Consider the following 19,929-nt stretch of genomic DNA (forward strand, 5'->3'; position numbering starts at 1 on the left):
GAAGCTAGCACAAACCGTGTTGGATTTAGAGTTCCAAATACATCTATCAATATAGGAGAAAACAGAGTGAAACCTAAAAATTCAAACTGTTACTGGAAATGAACGCTTCAACATAGAAGAACGAAACTTGGGGAACCAAGTCGGCTTAGTGTACTGATCATTACCTGAAAGTATCATCCAGTTTGGGTGAAAAAATATTTGCTGAGATTTCTGGAGATTCGTAATTTTTGGAAGCTTGGGAACCCCTTTCCATGAAAGTGTTTCTCGCCAGTCACTGCTTAGGGCTACATCAAGAGGAAACAAAACATAGAGATAGAATCTGAAACTCCTTTATTGTGTCAAGTTTCAAGAAGCTAGCACAAACCGTGTTGGATTTAGAGTTCCAAATACATCTATCAATATAGGAGAAAACAGAGTGAAACCTAAAAATTCAAACTGTTAGTAGAAACGAACGCTTCAACATAGAAGAATGAAATTTGGAGAACCAAGTTGGCTTAGTGTACTGATCATTACCTGTAAGTATCATCCAGTTTTGGTGAAAAAATACTTGTTGAGATTTCTGGAGATTCGTAATTTTAGGAAGCTTGGCAACCCCTTTCCATGAAAGTGTTTCTCGCCAGTCACTGCATAGGGCTACTTCAAGAGGAAAGAACACATAGATATAGAACGTGAAACTACTTTATTTTGTCAAGTTTCAAGAAGCTAGCACAAACCGTGTTGGATTTAGAGTTCCAAATACATCTATCTATATAGGAGAAAACAGAGTGAAACCTAAAAATTCAAACTGTTACTGGAAATGAACGCTTCATCATAGAAGAACGAAATTTGGGGAACCAAGTCGGCTTAGTGTACTGAACATTACCTGAAAGTATCATCCAGTTTGGGTGAAAAAATATTTGCTGAGATTTCTGGAGATTCGTAATTTTTGGAAGCTTGGGAACCCTTTTCCATGAAAGCATTTCTCGCCAGTCACTGCTTAGGGATACATCAAGAGGAAACAAAACATAGAGATAGAACCTGAAACTACTTTATTGTGTCAAGTTTCAAGAAGCTAGCACAAACCGTGTTGGATTTAGAGTTCCAAATACATCTATCAATATAGGAGAAAACAGAGTGAAACCTAAAAATTGAAACTGTTAGTAGAAACGAACGCTTCAACATAGAAGAATGAAATTTGGGGAACCAAGTTGGCTTATTGTACTGATCATTACCTGAAAGTATCATCCAGTTTGGGTGAAAAAATATTTGCTGAGATTTCTGGAGATTCGTAATTTTTGGAAGCTTGGCAACCCCTTTCCATGAAAGTGTTTCTCGCCAGTCACTTCTTAGGGCTACATCAAGATGAAAAAAAACATGGAGATAGAATCTGAAACTACTTTATTTTGTCAAGTTTCAAGAAGCTAGCACAAACCGTGTTGGATTTAGAGTTCCAAATACATCTATCAATATAGGAGAATACAGAGTGAAACCTAAAAATTCAAACTGTTACTGGAAATGAACGCTTCACCATTGAAGAACGAAATTTGGGGAACCAAGTTGGATTAGTGTACTGATCATTACCTGAAAGTATCATCCAGTTTGGGTGAAAAAATATTTGCTGAGATTTCTGGAGATTCATAATTTTTGGAAGCCTGGCAACCCCTTTCCATGAAGGTGTTTCTCGACAGTCACTGCTTAGGGCTACATCAAGAGGAAACAAAACACAGAGATAGAATCTGAAACTCCTTTATTTTGTCAAGTTTCAGGAAGCTAGCACAAACCGTGTTGGATTTAGAGTTCCAAATACATCTATCAATATAGGAGAAAACAGAGTGAAACCTAAAAATTCAAACTGTTAGTAGAAACGAACGCTTCAACATAGAAGAATGAAATTTGGAGAACCAAGTTGGCTTAGTTTACTGATCATTACCTGTAAGTATCATCCAGTTTTGGTGAAAAAATACTTGCTGAGATATCTGGAGATTCGTAATTTTAGGAAGCTTGGCAACCCCTTTCCATGAAAGTGTTTCTCGCCAGTCACTGCATAGGGCTACTTCAAGAGGAAAGAACACATAGAGACAGAACGTGAAACTACTTTATTTTGTCAAGTTTCAAGAAACTAGCACAAACCGTGTTGGATTTAGAGTTCCAAATACATCTATCTATATAGGAGAAAACAGAGTGAAACCTAAAAATTCAAACTGTTACTGGAAATGAACGCTTCAACATAGAAGAACGAAATTTGGGGAACCAAGTGGGCTTATTGTACTGATCATTACCTGAAAGTATCATCCAGTTTGGGTGAAAAAATACTTGCTGAGATTTCTGGAGATTCGTAATTTTTGGAAGCTTGGCAACCCCTTTCCATGAAAGTGTTTCTCGCCAGTCACTGCTTAGGGCTACTTCAAGAGGAAACAACACATAGAGATAGAACGTGAAACTGCTTTATTTTGTCAAGTTTCAAGAAGCTAGCACAAACCGTGTTGGATTTAGAGTTCCAAATACATCTATCAATATAGGAGAAAACAGAGTGAAACCTAAAAATTCAAACTGTTAGTAGAAACGAACGCTTCAATATAGAAGAATGAAATTTGGAGAACCAAGTTGGCTTAGTGTACTGATCATTACCTGTAAGTATCATCCAGTTTTGGTGAAAAAATACTTGCTGAGATATCTGGAGATTCGTAATTTTAGGAAGCTTGGCAACCCCTTTCCATGAAAGTGTTTCTCGGCAGTCACTGCATAGGGCTACTTCAAGAGGAAAGAACACATAGAGACAGAACGTGAAACTACTTTATTTTGTCAAGTTTCAAGAAGCTAGCACAAACCGTGTTGGATTTAGAGTTCCAAATATATCTATCTATATAGGAGAAAACAGAGTGAAACCTAAAAATTCAAACTGTTACTGGAAATGAACGCTTCGACATAGAAGAACGAAATTTGGGGAACCAAGTTGGCTTAGTGTACTGATCATTACCTGAAAGTATCATCCAGTTTGGGTGAAAAAATATTTGCTGTGATTTCTGGAGATTCGTAGTTTTTGGAAGCTTGACAACCCCTTTCTATGAAAGTGTTTCTCGCCAGTCACTGCTTAGGGCTACATCAAGAGGAAACAACACATAGATATAGAACGTGAAACTGCTTTATTTTGTCAAGTTTCAAGAAGCTAGCACAAACCGTGTTGGATTTACAGTTCCAAATCCGTCTATCAATATAGGAGAAAACAGAGTGAAACCTAAAAATTCAAACTGTTACTGGAAATGAACGCTTTAACATAGAAGAACGAAATTTGGGGAACCAAGTCGGCTTAGTGTTCTGATCATTTCCTGAAAGTATCATCAAGTTTGGGTGAAAAAATATTTGCTGAGATTTCTGGAGATTCGAAATTTTAGGAAGCTTGGCAACCCCTTTCCATGAAAGTGTTTCTCGCCAGTCACTGCTTAGGGCTACTTCAAGAGGAAACAACACATAGAGATAGAACGTGAAACTGCTTTATTTTGTCAAGTTTCAAGAAGCTAGCACAAACCGTGTTGGATTTAGAGTTCCAAATACATCTATCAATATAGGAGAAAACAGAGTGAAACCTAAAAATTCAAACTGTTACTGGAAATGAACGCTTCACCATTGAGGAACGAAATTTGGGGAACCAAGTCGGCTTAGTGTACTGATCATTACCTGAAAGTATCATCCAGTTTGGGTGAAAAAATATTTGCTGAGATTTCTGGAGATTCGTAATTTTTGGAAGCTTGGCAACCCCTTTCCATGAAAGTGTTTCTCGACAGTCACTGCTTAGGGCTACATCAAGAGGAAACAAAACATAGAGATAGAACGTGAAACTGCTTTATTTTGTCAAGTTTCAAGAAGCTAGCACAAACCGTGTTGGATTTAGAGTTCCAAATACATCTATCAATATAGGAGAAAACAGAGTGAAACCTAAAAATTCAAACTGTTAGTAGAAACGAACGCTTCAACATAGAAGAATGAAATTTGGAGAACCAAGTTGGCTTAGTGTACTGATCATTACCTGTAAGTATCATCCAGTTTTGGTGAAAAAATACTTGTTGAGATTTCTGGAGATTCGTAATTTTAGGAAGCTTGGCAACCCCTTTCCATGAAAGTGTTTCTCGCCAGTCACTGCATAGGGCTACTTCAAGAGGAAAGAACACATAGATATAGAACGTGAAACTACTTTATTTTGTCAAGTTTCAAGAAGCTAGCACAAACCGTGTTGGATTTCGAGTTCCAAATACATCTATCTATATAGGAGAAAACAGAGTGAAACCTAAAAATTCAAACTGTTACTGGAAATGAACGCTTCAACATAGAAGAACGAAATTTGGGGAACCAAGTCGGCTTAGTGTACTGAACATTACCTGAAAGTATCATCCAGTTTGGGTGAAAAAATATTTGCTGAGATTTCTGGAGATTCGTAATTTTTGGAAGCTTGGGAACCCGTTTCCATGAAAGTGTTTCTCGCCAGTCACTGCTTAGGGATACAACAAGAGGAAACAAAACATAGAGATAGAACCTGAAACTACTTTATTGTGTCAAGTTTCAAGAAGCTAGCACAAACCGTGTTGGATTTAGAGTTCCAAATACATCTATCAATATAGGAGAAAACAGAGTGAAACCTAAATATTGAAACTGTTAGTAGAAACGAACGCTTCAACATAGAAGAATGAAATTTGGGGAACCAAGTTGGCTTATTGTACTGATCATTACCTGAAAGTATCATCCAGTTTGGGTGAAAAAATATTTGCTGAGATTTCTGGAGATTCGTAATTTTTGGAAGCTTGGCAACCCCTTTCATGAAAGTGTTTCTCGCCAGTCACTTCTTAGGGCTACATCAAGATGAAAAAAAACATGGAGATAGAATCTGAAACTACTTTATTTTGTCAAGTTTCAAGAAGCTAGCACAAACCGTGTTGGATTTAGAGTTCCAAATACATCTATCAATATAGGAGAATACAGAGTGAAACCTAAAAATTCAAACTGTTACTGGAAATGAACGCTACACCATTGAAGAAGGAAATTTGGGGAACCAAGTTGGCTTATTGTACTGATCATTACCTGAAAGTATCATCCAGTTTGGGTGAAAAAATATTTGCTGAGATTTCTGGAGATTCATAATTTTTGGAAGCCTGGCAACCCCTTTCCATGAAGGTGTTTCTCGACAGTCACTGCTTAGGGCTACATCAAGAGGAAACAAAACATAGAGATAGAATCTGAAACTCCTTTATTTTGTCAAGTTTCCGGAAGCTAGCACAAACCGTGTTGGATTTAGAGTTCCAAATACATCTATCAATATAGGAGAAAACAGAGTGAAACCTAAAAATTCAAACTGTTAGTAGAAACGAACGCTTCAACATAGAAGAATGAAATTTGGAGAACCAAGTTGGCTTAGTGTACTGATCATTACCTGTAAGTATCATCCAGTTTTGGTGAAAAAATACTTGCTGAGATATCTGGAGATTCGTAATTTTAGGAAGCTTGGCAACCCCTTTCCATGAAAGTGTTTCTCGCCAGTCACTGCATAGGGCTACTTCAAGAGGAAAGAACACATAGAGACAGAACGTGAAACTACTTTATTTTGTCAAGTTTCAAGAAGCTAGCACAAACCGTGTTGGATTTAGAGTTCCAAATACATCTATCTATATAGGAGAAAACAGAGTGAAACCTAAAAATTCAAACTGTTACTGGAAATGAACGCTTCAACATAGAAGAACGAAATTTGGGGAACCAAGTGGGCTTATTGTACTGATCATTACCTGAAAGTATCATCCAGTTTGGGTGAAAAAATACTTGCTGAGATTTCTGGAGATTCGTAATTTTTGGAAGCTTGGGAACCCCTTTCCATGAAAGTGTTTCTCGCCAGTCACTGCTTAGGGCTACTTCAAGAGGAAACAACACATAGAGATAGAACGTGAAACTGCTTTATTTTGTCAAGTTTCAAGAAGCTTGCACAAACCGTGTTGGATTTAGAGTTCCAAATACATCTATCAATATAGGAGAATACAGAGTGAAACCTAAAAATTCAAACTGTTACTGGAAATGAACACTTCACCATTGAAGAACGAAATTTGGGGAACCAAGTTGGATTAGTGTACTGATCATTACCTGAAAGTATCATCCAGTTTGGGTGAAAAAATATTTGCTGAGATTTCTGGAGATTCATAATTTTTGGAAGCCTGGCAACCCCTTTCCATGAAAGTGTTTCTCGACAGTCACTGCTTAGGGCTACATCAAGAGGAAACAACACATAGAGATAGAACGTGAAACTGCTTTATTTTGTCAAGTTTCAAGAAGCTAGCACAAACCGTGTTGGATTTAGAGTTCCAAATACATCTATCAATATAGGAGAAAACAGAGTGAAACCTAAAAATTCAAACTGTTAGTAGAAACGAACGCTTCAACATAGAAGAATGAAATTTGGAGAACCAAGTTGGCTTAGTGTACTGATCATTACCTGTAAGTATCATCCAGTTTTGGTGAAAATATACTTGCTGAGATATCTGGAGATTCGTAATTTTAGGAAGCTTGGAAACCCCTTTCCATGAAAGTGTTTCTCGCCAGTCACTGCATAGGGCTACTTCAAGAGGAAAGAACACATAGAGACAGAACGTGAAACTACTTTATTTTGTCAAGTTTCAAGAAGCTAGCACAAACCGTGTTGGATTTAGAGTTCCAAATACATCTATCTATATAGGAGAAAACAGAGTGAAATCTAAAAATTCAAACTGTTACTGGAAATGAACGCTTCAACATAGAAGAACGAAATTTGGGGAACCAAGTTGGCTTAGTGTACTGATCATTACCTGAAAGTATCATCCAGTTTGGGTGAAAAAATATTTGCTGTGATTTCTGGAGATTCGTAGTTTTTGGAAGCTTGACAACCCCTTTCTATGAAAGTGTTTCTCGCCAGTCACTGCTTAGGGCTACATCAAGAGGAAACAACACATAGATATAGAACGTGAAACTGCTTTATTTTGTCAAGTTTCAAGAAGCTAGCACAAACCGTGTTGGATTTAGAGTTCCAAATACATCTATCAATATAGGAGAAAACAGAGTGAAACCTAAAAATTCAAACTGTTAGTAGAAACGAACGCTTCAACATAGAAGAATGAAATTTGGAGAACCAAGTTGGCTTAGTGTACTGATCATTACCTGTAAGTATCATCCAGTTTTGGTGAAAAAATACTTGTTGAGATTTCTGGAGATTCGTAATTTTAGGAAGCTTGGCAACCCCTTTCCATGAAAGTGTTTCTCGCCAGTCACTGCATAGGGCTACTTCAAGAGGAAAGAACACATAGATATAGAACGTGAAACTACTTTATTTTGTCAAGTTTCAAGAAGCTAGCACAAACCGTGTTGGATTTAGAGTTCCAAATACATCTATCTATATAGGAGAAAACAGAGTGAAACCTAAAAATTCAAACTGTTACTGGAAATGAACGCTTCAACATAGAAGAACGAAATTTGGGGAACCAAGTCGGCTTAGTGTACTGATCATTACCTGAAAGTATCATCCAGTTTGGGTGAAAAAATATTTGCTGAGATTTCTGGAGATTCGTAATTTTTGGAATCTTGGGAACCCCTTTCCATGAAAGTGTTTCTCGCCAGTCACTGCTTAGGGATACATCAAGAGGAAACAAAACATAGAGATAGAACCTGAAACTACTTTATTTTGTCAAGTTTCAAGAAGCTAGCACAAACCGTGTTGGATTTAGAGTTCCAAATACATCTATCTATATAGGAGAAAACAGAGTGAAATCTAAAAATTCAAACTGTTACTGGAAATGAACGCTTCAACATAGAAGAACGAAATTTGGGGAACCAAGTTGGCTTAGTGTACTGATCATTACCTGAAAGTATCATCCAGTTTGGGTGAAAAAATATTTGCTGTGATTTCTGGAGATTCGTAGTTTTTGGAAGCTTGACAACCCCTTTCTATGAAAGTGTTTCTCGCCAGTCACAGCTTAGGGCTACATCAAGAGGAAACAACACATAGATATAGAACGTGAAACTGCTTTATTTTGTCAAGTTTCAAGAAGCTAGCACAAACCGTGTTGGATTTAGAGTTCCAAATACATCTATCAATATAGGAGAAAACAGAGTGAAACCTAAAAATTCAAACTGTTACTGGAAATGAACGCTTTAACATAGAAGAACGAAATTTGGGGAACCAAGTCGGCTTAGTGTTCTGATCATTTCCTGAAAGTATCATCAAGTTTGGGTGAAAAAATATTTGCTGAGATTTCTGGAGATTCGAAATTTTAGGAAGCTTGGCAACCCCTTTCCATGAAAGTGTTTCTCGCCAGTCACTGCTTAGGGCTACTTCAAGAGGAAACAACACATAGAGATAGAACGTGAAACTGCTTTATTTTGTCAAGTTTCAAGAAGCTAGCACAAACCGTGTTGGATTTAGAGTTCCAAATACATCTATCAATATAGGAGAAAACAGAGTGAAACCTAAAAATTCAAACTGTTACTGGAAATGAACGCTTCACCATTGAGGAACGAAATTTGGGGAACCAAGTCGGCTTAGTGTACTGATCATTACCTGAAAGTATCATCCAGTTTGGGTGAAAAAATATTTGCTGAGATTTCTGGAGATTCGTAATTTTTGGAAGCTTGGCAACCCCTTTCCATGAAAGTGTTTCTCGACAGTCACTGCTTAGGGCTACATCAAGAGGAAACAAAACATAGAGATAGAACGTGAAACTGCTTTATTTTGTCAAGTTTCAAGAAGCTAGCACAAACCGTGTTGGATTTAGAGTTCCAAATACATCTATCAATATAGGAGAAAACAGAGTGAAACCTAAAAATTCAAACTGTTAGTAGAAACGAACGCTTCAACATAGAAGAATGAAATTTGGAGAACCAAGTTGGCTTAGTGTACTGATCATTACCTGTAAGTATCATCCAGTTTTGGTGAAAAAATACTTGTTGAGATTTCTGGAGATTCGTAATTTTAGGAAGCTTGGCAACCCCTTTCCATGAAAGTGTTTCTCGCCAGTCACTGCATAGGGCTACTTCAAGAGGAAAGAACACATAGATATAGAACGTGAAACTACTTTATTTTGTCAAGTTTCAAGAAGCTAGCACAAACCGTGTTGGATTTCGAGTTCCAAATACATCTATCTATATAGGAGAAAACAGAGTGAAACCTAAAAATTCAAACTGTTACTGGAAATGAACGCTTCAACATAGAAGAACGAAATTTGGGGAACCAAGTCGGCTTAGTGTACTGAACATTACCTGAAAGTATCATCCAGTTTGGGTGAAAAAATATTTGCTGAGATTTCTGGAGATTCGTAATTTTTGGAAGCTTGGGAACCCGTTTCCATGAAAGTGTTTCTCGCCAGTCACTGCTTAGGGATACAACAAGAGGAAACAAAACATAGAGATAGAACCTGAAACTACTTTATTGTGTCAAGTTTCAAGAAGCTAGCACAAACCGTGTTGGATTTAGAGTTCCAAATACATCTATCAATATAGGAGAAAACAGAGTGAAACCTAAATATTGAAACTGTTAGTAGAAACGAACGCTTCAACATAGAAGAATGAAATTTGGGGAACCAAGTTGGCTTATTGTACTGATCATTACCTGAAAGTATCATCCAGTTTGGGTGAAAAAATATTTGCTGAGATTTCTGGAGATTCGTAATTTTTGGAAGCTTGGCAACCCCTTTCATGAAAGTGTTTCTCGCCAGTCACTTCTTAGGGCTACATCAAGATGAAAAAAAACATGGAGATAGAATCTGAAACTACTTTATTTTGTCAAGTTTCAAGAAGCTAGCACAAACCGTGTTGGATTTAGAGTTCCAAATACATCTATCAATATAGGAGAATACAGAGTGAAACCTAAAAATTCAAACTGTTACTGGAAATGAACGCTTCACCATTGAAGAAGGAAATTTGGGGAACCAAGTTGGCTTATTGTACTGATCATTACCTGAAAGTATCATCCAGTTTGGGTGAAAAAATATTTGCTGAGATTTCTGGAGATTCATAATTTTTGGAAGCCTGGCAACCCCTTTCCATGAAGGTGTTTCTCGACAGTCACTGCTTAGGGCTACATCAAGAGGAAACAAAACATAGAGATAGAATCTGAAACTCCTTTATTTTGTCAAGTTTCCGGAAGCTAGCACAAACCGTGTTGGATTTAGAGTTCCAAATACATCTATCAATATAGGAGAAAACAGAGTGAAACCTAAAAATTCAAACTGTTAGTAGAAACGAACGCTTCAACATAGAAGAATGAAATTTGGAGAACCAAGTTGGCTTAGTGTACTGATCATTACCTGTAAGTATCATCCAGTTTTGGTGAAAAAATACTTGCTGAGATATCTGGAGATTCGTAATTTTAGGAAGCTTGGCAACCCCTTTCCATGAAAGTGTTTCTCGCCAGTCACTGCATAGGGCTACTTCAAGAGGAAAGAACACATAGAGACAGAACGTGAAACTACTTTATTTTGTCAAGTTTCAAGAAGCTAGCACAAACCGTGTTGGATTTAGAGTTCCAAATACATCTATCTATATAGGAGAAAACAGAGTGAAACCTAAAAATTCAAACTGTTACTGGAAATGAACGCTTCAACATAGAAGAACGAAATTTGGGGAACCAAGTGGGCTTATTGTACTGATCATTACCTGAAAGTATCATCCAGTTTGGGTGAAAAAATACTTGCTGAGATTTCTGGAGATTCGTAATTTTTGGAAGCTTGGGAACCCCTTTCCATGAAAGTGTTTCTCGCCAGTCACTGCTTAGGGCTACTTCAAGAGGAAACAACACATAGAGATAGAACGTGAAACTGCTTTATTTTGTCAAGTTTCAAGAAGCTTGCACAAACCGTGTTGGATTTAGAGTTCCAAATACATCTATCAATATAGGAGAATACAGAGTGAAACCTAAAAATTCAAACTGTTACTGGAAATGAACACTTCACCATTGAAGAACGAAATTTGGGGAACCAAGTTGGATTAGTGTACTGATCATTACCTGAAAGTATCATCCAGTTTGGGTGAAAAAATATTTGCTGAGATTTCTGGAGATTCATAATTTTTGGAAGCCTGGCAACCCCTTTCCATGAAAGTGTTTCTCGACAGTCACTGCTTAGGGCTACATCAAGAGGAAACAACACATAGAGATAGAACGTGAAACTGCTTTATTTTGTCAAGTTTCAAGAAGCTAGCACAAACCGTGTTGGATTTAGAGTTCCAAATACATCTATCAATATAGGAGAAAACAGAGTGAAACCTAAAAATTCAAACTGTTAGTAGAAACGAACGCTTCAACATAGAAGAATGAAATTTGGAGAACCAAGTTGGCTTAGTGTACTGATCATTACCTGTAAGTATCATCCAGTTTTGGTGAAAAAATACTTGCTGAGATATCTGGAGATTCGTAATTTTAGGAAGCTTGGAAACCCCTTTCCATGAAAGTGTTTCTCGCCAGTCACTGCATAGGGCTACTTCAAGAGGAAAGAACACATAGAGACAGAACGTGAAACTACTTTATTTTGTCAAGTTTCAAGAAGCTAGCACAAACCGTGTTGGATTTAGAGTTCCAAATACATCTATCTATATAGGAGAAAACAGAGTGAAATCTAAAAATTCAAACTGTTACTGGAAATGAACGCTTCAACATAGAAGAACGAAATTTGGGGAACCAAGTTGGCTTAGTGTACTGATCATTACCTGAAAGTATCATCCAGTTTGGGTGAAAAAATATTTGCTGTGATTTCTGGAGATTCGTAGTTTTTGGAAGCTTGACAACCCCTTTCTATGAAAGTGTTTCTCGCCAGTCACTGCTTAGGGCTACATCAAGAGGAAACAACACATAGATATAGAACGTGAAACTGCTTTATTTTGTCAAGTTTCAAGAAGCTAGCACAAACCGTGTTGGATTTAGAGTTCCAAATACATCTATCAATATAGGAGAAAACAGAGTGAAACCTAAAAATTCAAACTGTTAGTAGAAACGAACGCTTCAACATAGAAGAATGAAATTTGGAGAACCAAGTTGGCTTAGTGTACTGATCATTACCTGTAAGTATCATCCAGTTTTGGTGAAAAAATACTTGTTGAGATTTCTGGAGATTCGTAATTTTAGGAAGCTTGGCAACCCCTTTCCATGAAAGTGTTTCTCGCCAGTCACTGCATAGGGCTACTTCAAGAGGAAAGAACACATAGATATAGAACGTGAAACTACTTTATTTTGTCAAGTTTCAAGAAGCTAGCACAAACCGTGTTGGATTTAGAGTTCCAAATACATCTATCTATATAGGAGAAAACAGAGTGAAACCTAAAAATTCAAACTGTTACTGGAAATGAACGCTTCAACATAGAAGAACGAAATTTGGGGAACCAAGTCGGCTTAGTGTACTGATCATTACCTGAAAGTATCATCCAGTTTGGGTGAAAAAATATTTGCTGAGATTTCTGGAGATTCGTAATTTTTGGAATCTTGGGAACCCCTTTCCATGAAAGTGTTTCTCGCCAGTCACTGCTTAGGGATACATCAAGAGGAAACAAAACATAGAGATAGAACCTGAAACTACTTTATTTTGTCAAGTTTCAAGAAGCTAGCACAAACCGTGTTGGATTTAGAGTTCCAAATACATCTATCTATATAGGAGAAAACAGAGTGAAATCTAAAAATTCAAACTGTTACTGGAAATGAACGCTTCAACATAGAAGAACGAAATTTGGGGAACCAAGTTGGCTTAGTGTACTGATCATTACCTGAAAGTATCATCCAGTTTGGGTGAAAAAATATTTGCTGTGATTTCTGGAGATTCGTAGTTTTTGGAAGCTTGACAACCCCTTTCTATGAAAGTGTTTCTCGCCAGTCACTGCTTAGGGCTACATCAAGAGGAAACAACACATAGATATAGAACGTGAAACTGCTTTATTTTGTCAAGTTTCAAGAAGCTAGCACAAACCGTGTTGGATTTAGAGTTCCAAATACATCTATCAATATAGGAGAAAACAGAGTGAAACCTAAAAATTCAAACTGTTAGTAGAAACGAACGCTTCAACATAGAAGAATGAAATTTGGAGAACCAAGTTGGCTTAGTGTACTGATCATTACCTGTAAGTATCATCCAGTTTTGGTGAAAAAATACTTGTTGAGATTTCTGGAGATTCGTAATTTTAGGAAGCTTGGCAACCCCTTTCCATGAAAGTGTTTCTCGCCAGTCACTGCATAGGGCTACTTCAAGAGGAAAGAACACATAGATATAGAACGTGAAACTACTTTATTTTGTCAAGTTTCAAGAAGCTAGCACAAACCGTGTTGGATTTAGAGTTCCAAATACATCTATCTATATAGGAGAAAACAGAGTGAAACCTAAAAATTCAAACTGTTACTGGAAATGAACGCTTCAACATAGAAGAACGAAATTTGGGGAACCAAGTCGGCTTAGTGTACTGATCATTACCTGAAAGTATCATCCAGTTTGGGTGAAAAAATATTTGCTGAGATTTCTGGAGATTCGTAATTTTTGGAATCTTGGGAACCCCTTTCCATGAAAGTGTTTCTCGCCAGACACTGCTTAGGGCTACATCAAGAGGAAAAAAAACATAGAGGACGAACGTGAAACTTCTTTATTTTGTCAAGTTTCAAGAAGCTAGCACAAACCGTGTTGGATTTAGAGTTCCAAATACATTTATCAATATAGGAGAAAACAGAGTGAAACCTAAAAATTTAAACTGTTACTGGAAATGAACGCTTCACCATAGAAGAACGAAATTTGGGGAACCAAGTCGGCTTAGTGTACTGACCATTACCTGAAAGTATCATCCAGTTTGGGTGAAAAAATATTTGCTGAGATTACTGGAGATTCGTAATTTTTGGAAGCTTGGGAACCCCTTTCCATGAAAATGTTTCTCGCCAGTCACTGCGTAGGGATACATCAAGAGGAAACAAGACATAGAGATAGAACGTGAAACTGCTTTATTTTGTCAAGTTTCAAGAAGCTAGCACAAACCGTGTTGGATTTAGATTTCCAAATACATCTATCAATATAGGAGAAAACAGAGTGAAACCTAAAAATTCAAACTGTTACTGGAAATGAACGCTTCAACATAGAAGAACGAAATTTGGGGAACCAAGTCGGCTTAGTGTACTGATCATTACCTGAAAGTATCATCCAGTTTGGGTGAAAAAATATTTGCTGAGATTTCTGGAGATTCGTAATTTTTGGAAGCTTGGGAACCCCTTTCCATGAAAGTGTTTCTCGCCAGTCACTGCTTAGGGATACATCAAGAGGAAACAAAACATAGAGATAGAACCTGAAACTACTTTATTGTGTCAAGTTTCAAGAAGCTAGCACAAACCGTGTTGGATTTAGAGTTCCAAATACATCTATCTATATAGGAGAAAACAGAGTGAAACCTAAAAATTGAAACAGTTAGTAGAAACGAACGCTTCAACATAGAAGAATGAAATTTGGGGAACCAAGTTGGCTTATTGTACTGATCATTACCTGAAAGTATCATCCAGTTTGGGTGAAAAAATATTTGCTGAGATTTCTGGAGATTCGTAATTTTTGGAAGCTTGGCAACCCCTTTCCATGAAAGTGTTTCTCGCCAGTCACTTCTTAGGGCTACATCAAGATGAAAAAAAACATGGAGATAGAATCTGAAACTACTTTATTGTGTCAAGTTTCAAGAAGCTAGCACAAACCGTGTTGGATTTAGAGTTCCAAATACATCTATCAATATAGGAGAAAACAGAGTGAAACCTAAAAATTCAAACTGTTACTGGAAATGAACGCTTCAACATAGAAGAACGAAACTTGGGGAACCAAGTCGGCTTAGTGTACTGATCATTACCTGAAAGTATCATCCAGTTTGGGTGAAAAAATATTTGCTGAGATTTCTGGAGATTCGTAATTTTTGGAATCTTGGGAACCCCTTTCCATGAAAGTGTTTCTCGCCAGTCACTGCTTAGGGCTACATCAAGAGGAAACAAAACATAGAGATAGAATCTGAAACTCCTTTATTGTGTCAAGTTTCAAGAAGCTAGCACAAACCGTGTTGGATTTAGAGTTCCAAATACATCTATCAATATAGGAGAAAACAGAGTGAAACCTAAAAATTCAAACTGTTAGTAGAAACGAACGCTTCAACATAGAAGAATGAAATTTGGAGAACCAAGTTGGCTTAGTGTACTGATCATTACCTGTAAGTATCATCCAGTTTTGGTGAAAAAATACTTGTTGAGATTTCTGGAGATTCGTAATTTAGGAAGCTTGGCAACCCCTTTCCATGAAAGTGTTTCTCGCCAGTCACTGCATAGGGCTACTTCAAGAGGAAAGAACACATAGATATAGAACGTGAAACTACTTTATTTTGTCAAGTTTCAAGAAGCTAGCACAAACCGTGTTGGATTTAGAGTTCCAAATACATCTATCTATATAGGAGAAAACAGAGTGAAACCTAAAAATTCAAACTGTTACTGGAAATGAACGCTTCAACATAGAAGAACGAAATTTGGGGAACCAAGTCGGCTTAGTGTACTGAACATTACCTGAAAGTATCATCCAGTTTGGGTGAAAAAATATTTGCTGAGATTTCTGGAGATTCGTAATTTTTGGAAGCTTGGGAACCCTTTTCCATGAAAGCGTTTCTCGCCAGTCACTGCTTAGGGATACATCAAGAGGAAACAAAACATAGAGATAGAACCTGAAACTACTTTATTGTGTCAAGTTTCAAGAAGCGAGCACAAACCGTGTTGGATTTAGAGTTCCAAATACATCTATCAATATAGGAGAAAACAGAGTGAAACCTAAAAATTGAAACTGTTAGTAGAAACGAACGCTTCAACATACAAGAATGAAATTTGGGGAACCAAGTTGGCTTATTGTACTGATCATTACCTGAAAGTATCATCCAGTTTGGGTGAAAAAATATTTGCTGAGATTTCTGGAGATTCGTAATTTTTGGAAGCTTGGCAACCCCTTTCCATGAAAGTGTTTCTCGCCAGTCACTTCTTAGGGCTACATCAAGATGAAAAAAAACATGGAGATAGAATCTGAAACTACTTTATTGTGTCAAGTTTCAAGAAGCTAGCACAAACCGTGTTGGATTTAGAGTTCCAAATACATCTATCAATATAGGAGAAAACAGAGTGAAACCTAAAAATTCAAACTGTTAGTAGAAACGAACGCTTCAACATAGAAGAACGAAATTTGGGGAACCAAGTCGGCTTAGTGTACTGATCATTACCTGAAAGTATCATCCAGTTTTGGTGAAAAAATACTTGCTGAGATATCTGGAGATTCGTAATTTTAGGAAGCTTGGCAACCCCTTTCCATGAAAGTGTTTCTCGCCAGTCACTGCATAGGGCTACTTCAAGAGGAAAGAACACATAGAGACAGAACGTGAAACTACTTTATTTTGTCAAGTTTCAAGAAACTAGCACAAACCGTGTTGGATTTAGAGTTCCAAATACATCTATCTATATAGGAGAAAACAGAGTGAAACCTAAAAATTCAAACTGTTACTGGAAATGAACGCTTCAACATAGAAGAACGAAATTTGGGGAACCAAGTGGGCTTATTGTACTGATCATTACCTGAAAGTATCATCCAGTTTGGGTGAAAAAATACTTGCTGAGATTTCTGGAGATTCGTAATTTTTGGAAGCTTGGCAACCCCTTTCCATGAAAGTGTTTCTCGCCAGTCACTGCTTAGGGCTACTTCAAGAGGAAACAACACATAGAGATAGAACGTGAAACTGCTTTATTTTGTCAAGTTTCAAGAAGCTAGCACAAACCGTGTTGGATTTAGAGTTCCAAATACATCTATCAATATAGGAGAAAACAGAGTGAAACCTAAAAATTCAAACTGTTAGTAGAAACGAACGCTTCAACATAGAAGAATGAAATTTGGAGAACCAAGTTGGCTTAGTGTACTGATCATTACCTGTAAGTATCATCCAGTTTTGGTGAAAAAATACTTGCTGAGATATCTGGAGATTCGTAATTTTAGGAAGCTTGGCAACCCCTTTCCATGAAAGTGTTTCTCGCCAGTCACTGCATAGGGCTACTTCAAGAGGAAAGAACACATAGAGACAGAACGTGAAACTACTTTATTTTGTCAAGTTTCAAGAAGCTAGCACAAACCGTGTTGGATTTAGAGTTCCAAATACATCTATCTATATAGGAGAAAACAGAGTGAAACCTAAAAATTCAAACTGTTACTGGAAATGAACGCTTCAACATAGAAGAACGAAATTTGGGGAACCAAGTTGGCTTAGTGTACTGATCATTACCTGAAAGTATCATCCAGTTTGGGTGAAAAAATATTTGCTGTGATTTCTGGAGATTCGTAGTTTTTGGAAGCTTGACAACCCCTTTCTATGAACGTGTTTCTCGCCAGTCACTGCTTAGGGCTACATCAAGAGGAAACAACACATAGATATAGAACGTGAAACTGCTTTATTTTGTCAAGTTTCAAGAAGCTAGCACAAACCGTGTTGGATTTACAGTTCCAAATCCGTCTATCAATATAGGAGAAAACAGAGTGAAACCTAAAAATTCAAACTGTTACTGGAAATGAACGCTTTAACATAGAAGAACGAAATTTGGGGAACCAAGTCGGCTTAGTGTTCTGATCATTTCCTGAAAGTATCATCAAGTTTGGGTGAAAAAATATTTGCTGAGATTTCTGGAGATTCGAAATTTTAGGAAGCTTGGCAACCCCTTTCCATGAAAGTGTTTCTCGCCAGTCACTGATTAGGGCTACTTCAAGAGGAAACAACACATAGAGATAGAACGTGAAACTGCTTTATTTTGTCAAGTTTCAAGAAGCTAGCACAAACCGTGTTGGATTTAGAGTTCCAAATACATCTATCAATATAGGAGAAAACAGAGTGAAACCTAAAAATTCAAACTGTTACTGGAAATGAACGCTTCACCATTGAGGAACGAAATTTGGGGAACCAAGTCGGCTTAGTGTACTGATCATTACCTGAAAGTATCATCCAGTTTGGGTGAAAAAATATTTGCTGAGATTTCTGGAGATTCGTAATTTTTGGAAGCTTGGCAACCCCTTTCCATGAAAGTGTTTCTCGACAGTCACTGCTTAGGGCTACATCAAGAGGAAACAAAACATAGAGATAGAACGTGAAACTGCTTTATTTTGTCAAGTTTCAAGAAGCTAGCACAAACCGTGTTGGATTTAGAGTTCCAAATACATCTATCAATATAGGAGAAAACAGAGTGAAACCTAAAAATTCAAACTGTTAGTAGAAACGAACGCTTCAACATAGAAGAATGAAATTTGGAGAACCAAGTTGGCTTAGTGTACTGATCATTACCTGTAAGTATCATCCAGTTTTGGTGAAAAAATACTTGTTGAGATTTCTGGAGATTCGTAATTTTAGGAAGCTTGGCAACCCCTTTCCATGAAAGTGTTTCTCGCCAGTCACTGCATAGGGCTACTTCAAGAGGAAAGAACACATAGATATAGAACGTGAAACTACTTTATTTTGTCAAGTTTCAAGAAGCTAGCACAAACCGTGTTGGATTTAGAGTTCCAAATACATCTATCTATATAGGAGAAAACAGAGTGAAACCTAAAAATTCAAACTGTTACTGGAAATGAACGCTTCAACATAGAAGAACGAAATTTGGGGAACCAAGTCGGCTTAGTGTACTGATCATTACCTGAAAGTATCATCCAGTTTGGGTGAAAAAATATTTGCTGAGATTTCTGGAGATTCGTAATTTTTGGAAGCTTGGCAACCCAGTTCCATGAAAGTGTTTCTCGACAGTCACTGCTTAGGGATACATCAAGAGGAAACAAAACATAGAGATAGAACCTGAAACTACTTTATTGTGTCAAGTTTCAAGAAGCTAGCACAAACCGTGTTGGATTTAGAGTTCCAAATACATCTATCAATATAGGAGAAAACAGAGTGAAACCTAAAAATTGAAACTGTTAGTAGAAACGAACGCTTCAACATAGAAGAATGAAATTTGGGGAACCAAGTTGGCTTATTGTACTGATCATTACCTGAAAGTATCATCCAGTTTGGGTGAAAAAATATTTGCTGAGATTTCTGGAGATTCGTAATTTTTGGAAGCTTGGCAACCCCTTTCCATGAAAGTGTTTCTCGCCAGTCACTGCTTAGGGCTACATCAAGAGGAAAAAAAACATAGAGGACGAACGTGAAACTTCTTTATTTTGTCAAGTTTCAAGAAGCTAGCACAAACCGTGTTGGATTTAGAGTTCCAAATACATTTATCAATATAGGAGAAAACAGAGTGAAACCTAAAAATTTAAACTGTTACTGGAAATGAACGCTTCACCATAGAAGAACGAAATTTGGGGAACCAAGTCGGCTTAGTGTACTGACCATTACCTGAAAGTATCATCCAGTTTGGGTGAAAAAATATTTGCTGAGATTACTGGAGATTCGTAATTTTTGGAAGCTTGGGAACCCCTTTCCATGAAAATGTTTCTCGCCAGTCACTGTGTAGGGATACATCAAGAGGAAACAAGACATAGAGATAGAACGTGAAACTGCTTTATTTTGTCAAGTTTCAAGAAGCTAGCACAAACCGTGTTGGATTTAGAGTTCCAAATACATCTATCAATATAGGAGAAAACAGAGTGAAACCTAAAAATTCAAACTGTTAGTAGAAACGAACGCTTCAACATAGAAGAATGAAATTTGGAGAACCAAGTTGGCTTAGTGTACTGATCATTACCTGTAAGTATCATCCAGTTTTGGTGAAAAAATACTTGCTGAGATATCTGGAGATTCGTAATTTTAGGAAGCTTGGCAACCCCTTTCCATGAAAGTGTTTCTCGCCAGTCACTGCATAGGGCTACTTCAAGAGGAAAGAACACATAGAGACAGAACGTGAAACTACTTTATTTTGTCAAGTTTCAAGAAGCTAGCACAAACCGTGTTGGATTTAGAGTTCCAAAT

This window comes from Spermophilus citellus (assembly GCF_964194105.1).
Source record: "Spermophilus citellus genome assembly, chromosome: 9".
Classification (NCBI taxonomy): domain Eukaryota; kingdom Metazoa; phylum Chordata; class Mammalia; order Rodentia; family Sciuridae; genus Spermophilus; species Spermophilus citellus.